Source organism: Macaca mulatta, chromosome 10, assembly GCF_049350105.2.
Source record: "Macaca mulatta isolate MMU2019108-1 chromosome 10, T2T-MMU8v2.0, whole genome shotgun sequence".
NCBI classification, from domain to species: domain Eukaryota; kingdom Metazoa; phylum Chordata; class Mammalia; order Primates; family Cercopithecidae; genus Macaca; species Macaca mulatta.
This window is the reverse complement of record NC_133415.1, coordinates 115933478-115940000: the sequence shown is the minus strand read 5'-3', so window position 1 is coordinate 115940000 and position 6523 is coordinate 115933478. Positions and strand designations below refer to the sequence as shown.

At 58.2% G+C, this 6523-nt stretch overlaps 1 long non-coding RNA gene across 1 annotated transcript in view; it reads left to right on the top strand.

Annotated features, from left to right (window-relative positions):
- LOC114670569 (uncharacterized) overlaps nt 1-6262 on the top strand; it is a 7990-nt gene extending 1728 nt beyond the window's left edge. The window contains exons 2-3 of the long non-coding RNA XR_003720257.2: nt 5587-5732; nt 5857-6262. This is a non-coding gene — a long non-coding RNA (uncharacterized LOC114670569). The remainder of the gene's footprint in view (nt 1-5586; nt 5733-5856) is intronic.
- Nucleotides 6263-6523: the final 261 nt, after the last annotated feature.

Here is a 6523-nt window from a genome sequence, read left to right as displayed (position 1 = left end):
CCATGTAGGGATAGAGGTGGGGATACCTGACGGCTTTGCCTTCTACTCCTCCAGTGCCTGCCCATCAGTACAGCGGGGCTGCCCTGCCCGCCTGCGACCACCTTTCCCTGCAGCCTGTGTGCTTTGTCCCCGAGTCTCCAGGACAGCCCGCTAGTGGCATGGTGGCTCCCTGGGTGGGAGGAGCAGAACCCCTCAGGGCCCCTCGGCACTCCCCCCAAACCTCCCCAGGGGCCCCCATGGGCTTCAGTGCCCTGGAAGAGGCTGTCTAGGCTCCCTGTGCTGCTGCTCCTAGCGCCCCAGCCCCAGGCCGCCTCCCTGCCCCTCTGTCAGAAGCTGGGCTGGCCTCGGAGGGTCCTCCCACAGCTGACCGCTCCAGGGCAGAGGCCTTCTCATCTCTGTTCTCTCTGTTCTCACCGTGCAGGCAGGAGTAGGAAAGGAGGCAACAGGAGGGAGTGGGGAGAAGGAGGGGGCGCGGACCCTGTGAACAGACCCTCCTTCCCTGGTGCCCCATCTCCCTCCCCGTCCCTGAGTGGACACCCTGGACCAAGCTGAGCCCACAAAGGCACCCACCCTGAGTGCTTATCCCTACCAGCTCCATGTGGCCCCCTCAGGCACTTTCCACAGTTGGCTCAGGTGCAGCAGCGGTCCCGAGAACAGAAGTGGCCAGGAGACCCTGGCCCTGCCCCTGGGGCCCCAGAAACAGCTACTGCTCTTGAATCCCCATATCCGAGTGCTCAATTTCTCTGGCCCTCTGGGTCCTTTCGAGGTTCCTGGCGTTTACCAAGGAGAAAGACAAAGGAGGGGAGGCTGCAGGGCTGTGGGGATGGTGTAGTCCCACCCAGCCACCCCCAGCAGGATGGTGTGTGGGGCTGAACCCCTGCCAAGATCTCTTCCCCGCTTTTCTGTGGGAAGGAGCTGGCCAGGGCCAGACCCCTGGCTCAGACATGAAGCTAAAAGTGCCTCAGGATTTGGTCCCAGGTCCCTGTCCTCCGCCCCAAATGCCTCCGGAGCCTTCATCCCTTCAGGCACCTCACCCACTTCCACCCAACCCTGCCTGCCCTGGGTGGACCCTCCCCCAGCTCTGCCCTTCCCCACACCCCAAACCCACCTTCCCCACTCTGTTAAAACAAAGCTCCTCTTACCAGGGTATGTCACATGGCGCCGCCGAATTATTCCATTAATTTATTATTCATGATGAAAAATTATTCTAATAACATTTCCATGCTATTAATATTCCAAAGACGAGCCGTTGAAAGCCCCTTCCTGCGGCCCTCCTCTTGGTGAGAGCCAATCTATTTTTAACAAAGTGTATTGAAATTTAAATCTAATCATCCACAATATGCTACGTTTAACAAATATGCTTTCAAAGAGTCTGTGAGAGGAGCCAGGCCGGGTGGTCCCGGAGGAGGCAGGCGGGTGGGCCCCTGCGGTGGGCGTTGGAGGTGCCATTCTCGGCTGCCCCTGGCCCTGCAGATGGAGTCTCTGTGCCACAACCCCTTTCCTCACTGGGGGAGCCAGGCCAGGCGACCCCGCCTTGCTGCTTCCCTCCCTCCCTCCTTCCTTTCTTTCCTTGTCCCACCCCTCAGTCCGTCCAGAGACTCTCAGAGTTTGGCTTTGGGGAGCGGGTGCGCGGGGGTCTCTAACAGGAGCTGACGTCTGATTTGGCTTTGGGGAGGGGGTGTGCGGGGGTCTCTAACAGGAGATGATGTCTGAGGTCAGGCGTCCTCAGGAGAGGGTTGAGCCGCTCCCCGGCTGAGACAACCTTTTCTGACCGCTCCCTCTTCCCTTTGGCTGCCTTCTCTATGTGGAGGGTCTTTGGCCCCACCCCCAATGCACATTGCAACCCAAGGTGGCCCGGAGTCCAGCTGCCCAGGGAGGGTCCTCATGGGCACTTTGGGGGACATCCCATCCTGTTCCCTCTTCCGAGGTCATGCCACATGCCTGCTGCACACGGACACCTCCATCCATTTCTCCGTCATACGTGTACACGCAGGCAACCTCAATCATCCATCGGCAGGGGGGCACCTCCTTCTGTCTGGGCTGGACACGGAAGAATGTCTGTGGGAATGGGAGGGAATGAACGTCACGGGAGAGAACCAAGGTCTGTGGAAAATACTGAGGGAGCTGCCTTGATGTGAGGTGAAGGTGATGGGGAGGTGAAGGGCCAGGTGTCTCCCAGGAGGGAAGGGGAGGAAGGACCAGGTGCTTTCCTGAGGGGAAAGACCAGGTATCTCCCTGGGATGGGGGACTTCTACAAGAGAAGCAGCTCTTCCAGGTGGGTCTGAGAGAGGAAGGGTCAGGGGTGAGAACTTGGGTTAGGGAGGACACTCTTGTCTCCATGAAACTGGAAGTAGGATGTGAGATACAGGGGCCAGTGAGCAGGAGGCCCTGGAGGAGAGCAGAGCAGCTCATGGAGAGCCTGCCATCCATCCATTCATTCATTCACCCATTCATTCATTCATCCATTTGTCCATCCATTCATCTGTCATCCATCCATCCGTCATCCATTTATCCATCATCCATGATTCATCCATGCATTCACTCATCTATCCGTCCATCCACTCTTTCATTCATCTATTAATCTATTAATCCATCATTCATTCATTTATCCATCCACCTTCCATCAATTCATCTATCCACTCAATTCATCCATTAATCTATTTATTCATCCATCCATCATGCATTCCTCCATCTGTCCATCATCCATCCATCATCCATCATCATCCATCTATCCAGCGCTCACTGCACCAGCCACATGGCTTTCAGTTGGGTGGGACCTTGAGGGTTCCAGTGTATGCTGGGATTGGGGGTAGATGTGCATTCCTAAGTAAGAGCCAGGAGAAGGGGCTGAGTGGAAGCCACATGAATTGGATCAGGGAGAAAAGGAAAGCAGGGAGAGGCTGCCCTTAGACATGCTCAGAGCTGCTGTGTTTAGTGGGACAGCCAGACGTCCCCCCTCTGTTAGGGAATGCACAGACTCAGGCCGGGCGTGGTGGCTCACGCCTGTAATCCCAGCACTTTGGGAGGCCGAGGCACGCGGATCACGAAGTCAGGAGTTCGAGACCAGCCTGGCCAACATGGGGAAACCGTCTCTACTAAAAATACAAAAAATTAGCCAGGCGTGGTGGCGGGCGCCTGTAATCCCAGCTACTCAGGAGGCTGAGGCAGGAGAATCGCTTGAACCCGTGAGGCGGAGGTTGCAGTGAGCCTCGATCGCACCACCGCACTCCAGCCTGGGTGATAGAGGGAGACTCTGACTCAAAAAAAAAAAAAAAAAAAGGGATGCACAGCCTCTGTGCAAAGTCCCCTCTGGTACCCACTGCACAGATGGTGAAACTGAGGCTAAAAAGAGGGTGACACCCACCCCAAGGTGTGCAGCCAAGCAGCTCCGTTCACATTCTCTAACCTGCCGTGGTAGAGCAAGGGTAGGTGCTTGGAGAATTCATTCTCCCAGGCCTGGCCTTCAGAGGAAGGGGAGTTAGGAAACTCCCCCAGGTACCCCCGCGTGTGTATCAACGGGACCTGGGAACTGGGAGGACACAGGTGCCACAGCCCCATCCCCAGGGGAAGCCAGGGACCTTGAGGCTGTGGATGGGATGCCCCTGGGACCTGGGCACTGGGGATTTAGCAGGCCCCGCCCCCCTCCCACGGGGGACGTGGAGGGTGAGTGGCTCAAGCTGTGTCTGAATCCAGCCTATCATCAGCTGGGATTTAGCAGGCCCCGCCCCCTCCCCCCTCAAGCCCAAGGTGGAGGGTGAGTGGCTCGAGCTGTGTCCAAATCCAGCCTATCATCAGCCGGGATTTAGCAGGCCCTGCCCCCCCCCCCCCCACCACCGCTCAAACCTGACGTGGTGAGTGAGTGGCTCGAGCTGTGTCCAAATCCAGCCTATCATCAGCCGGGATTTAGCAGACCCCGCCCCCCCCGCCCCCCCCCCGCCTCTCAAGCCTGACGTGGTGAGTGGCTCGAGCTGTGTCCGAATCCAGCCTATCATCAGCCCGGATTTAGCAGGCCCCGCCCCCTCCCCCCCAACCTCTCAAGCCTGACGTGGTGAGTGACTCGAGCTGTGTCTGAATCCAGCCTATCATCAGCCGGGATTTAGCAGGCCCCACCCACCCCCAAGCCTGACGTGATGAGTAAATGATTCGAGCTGTGTCCGAATCCAGCCCATCGCCAGCCTCAGAGGCCGAGGCGTCACCTCACGGCCACGCGTCTCCCCACGTGTCGGGAAGGGCCTGTCCCCTTCCCACCCCATCCCCACCCCGCCCGCCTTCTCGACGTTCCGTTGAGTGGTTTCTAATCCCTCCCCCGTGGACCCGGCGGCGGGCGGATGTGCCTCCAGGGAGCGGGCGAGGGTCCCAGCCCGGCTGCCCAGGGGCGGCCTTGAACTCAGCAGCCTTCTGTGAGGGCCCCGGCTTGGCCAAAGACCAGGTGGACGGTCTGAGGGGAACGTGCCGCCACCTGTGTCTGGGGATGTGGACCCCAAGCCTGGCACGGGTCGTGACCTGGAGCAGATCTGAGCTCCATGGGCTTCCTGCCCGCAGCCCGCCGTTCCGCCCCGGCCCGCCCTGGCCTCAGCTGCCCCTTAAGCAGGGGGATGCCCATCCTGACCTCCGGGTTCCCTGGGACAGAATTAGAGCGCGAGCGTCATCGAGGGGCAGCTCGCGGGAACTTGGCAGGTGTCAGACCTCACGCCAGTGCCGCCCCGGTCAGGGTCCCAGCCACGGCCGCCACACTGGCTTTGGGGCCAACAGGGGCCCTGGGCTGGGGGTCGTGGCTCTGCCGGGTCCCTCTGCTCATCCTAGGCCCGCACATCCGCCAGTCACGCTCATCACACTGATCCCCGTGGGCCCAGCAGGCCTCCCGCAGCCCCACCTGAGAGTGGGCACCACAGAGCCCAACCCGGGCCTCTTCTCAGGCAGAGCCCAGCACGGGCAGAGGCGAGCATAGCAGGGCAGGCCCCTGGTGCAGCCCGTCCCCACTGTGGCCACGCAGGGCTGACTGGCTTGGAGAGACATGGTCGGAGACAGAAACCAGGAGGCGGAGGGAGAAGCCGTGTTCCTGAGCCCGTCGTGGGTCTCCCGGGCTGGGCCTCCGTGTAGGGCCCCTCCACAATTATGTACAATTCTATTTGCTGAGCGGAACCAGCAGGCTACAAAACAAAGCCCAAGTTTTCTAACATGTGGAGGAGATGTGGATGCAAATGCTGGCCCCAAGTAACTATTCTGGACCTGGAGGCCTCCGGTGCAGGAGAAGCAGGCAGCGGGCAGCAGGCTGGGCTTGCCCTGGGACAAGAGGAGCTCCAGCAAGGTGGAGGCCGGGGAGTGTGACCATCCCATTGTTCCTGGGGCTGCCCTGCATCCACGGCCCTGCTGCTGTACATTCCTTCCTTCCTTCCTTGCTCCTGGGGAAAGGCAGAGGCCCCAGAGCCTCCAGTAGCCCAAGACCTGGGACCTTGGCCTCCTTGAGAGTCTCATTCCTCCTCCTCCGTGTGAGGCCCCCAACCAGAGCCCAGCCCCAGGGTCTCAGGGGTCCCCTGCCTGGTGCATTATTTTTTATGCCATTTAAGTGACCACTTTCTTCCTCAGGAAGGAACTTCTAAAGTAAAAGCTGGCAAGACTCAGCAGAAAATAAATATCAAAGCTGCTTCTGCCGCCCCAGCTTCACTCAGGCCCTGGCCACTCCTTCACCGGTCTTCACTGCTGCGTCCTAGAACCACCGGGTCTGCAACCAGGTCTAATGTCTGGTGTGGACATTCAGGGATGAGGTCCCCTGGGGCTAAATGAATGAACAGATTCTGAAAAGCAGAAGCTACATCCGAGGGGTCTCTAGGCCTCAAATTGTTCTCTGACCTGCAGCCGTGAGGCGTGATGCTCACTCGGAAGCTCCCAGAACCTGGAGGCTGCCTTCTCTCAACATGTGAACAAGCAAGGGGCCAGGTTCAATTAAATACCTGCCTGCCCAGAGCACCAGGCCCAAAAGCAAGCAAACAACAAACAAAATCAAATCAGGCCTTCACAACTCCCCAAATCATGTGTAAGTTTCTACAGAGCAGAAGCCAAAAATATATGTTATTTAACTGGATCCTATTTACATATATTTTTGTGGCTGCTCTAAAAAATTATCACAAACATAGTGCCTTCACCCCATTTCCCCTGATGTGATTATTACACATTGGATGCCTATATCAAAATATCTCATGGACCCCATAAATAGCTACACCCTCTATGTACTCATGACACTTTTTTATAAAGAGAACACTTAGCTTCCAGTTGTGCAGGTTAGACGTCTAAAATGGTCTCCCTGGGCTACATCAGGTCTCGGGAGGGTTGGTCCCTTCTGGAGGCTCCAGAGGAGAAGCCATTTCCTCCTTTCCAGCTTCCTGAGGTGCCCAAATCCCTTGGCCCTCAGGCCCATCCTCCGTCTTCAGAGCCAGCGGTGTCTTGTCGCTGAGACCAGCTCTGCCCTGCGCCTCTATGTTGAAGGGCCCCAAGATTCCACTGGGTCCCCCCAGATAATCCAGGG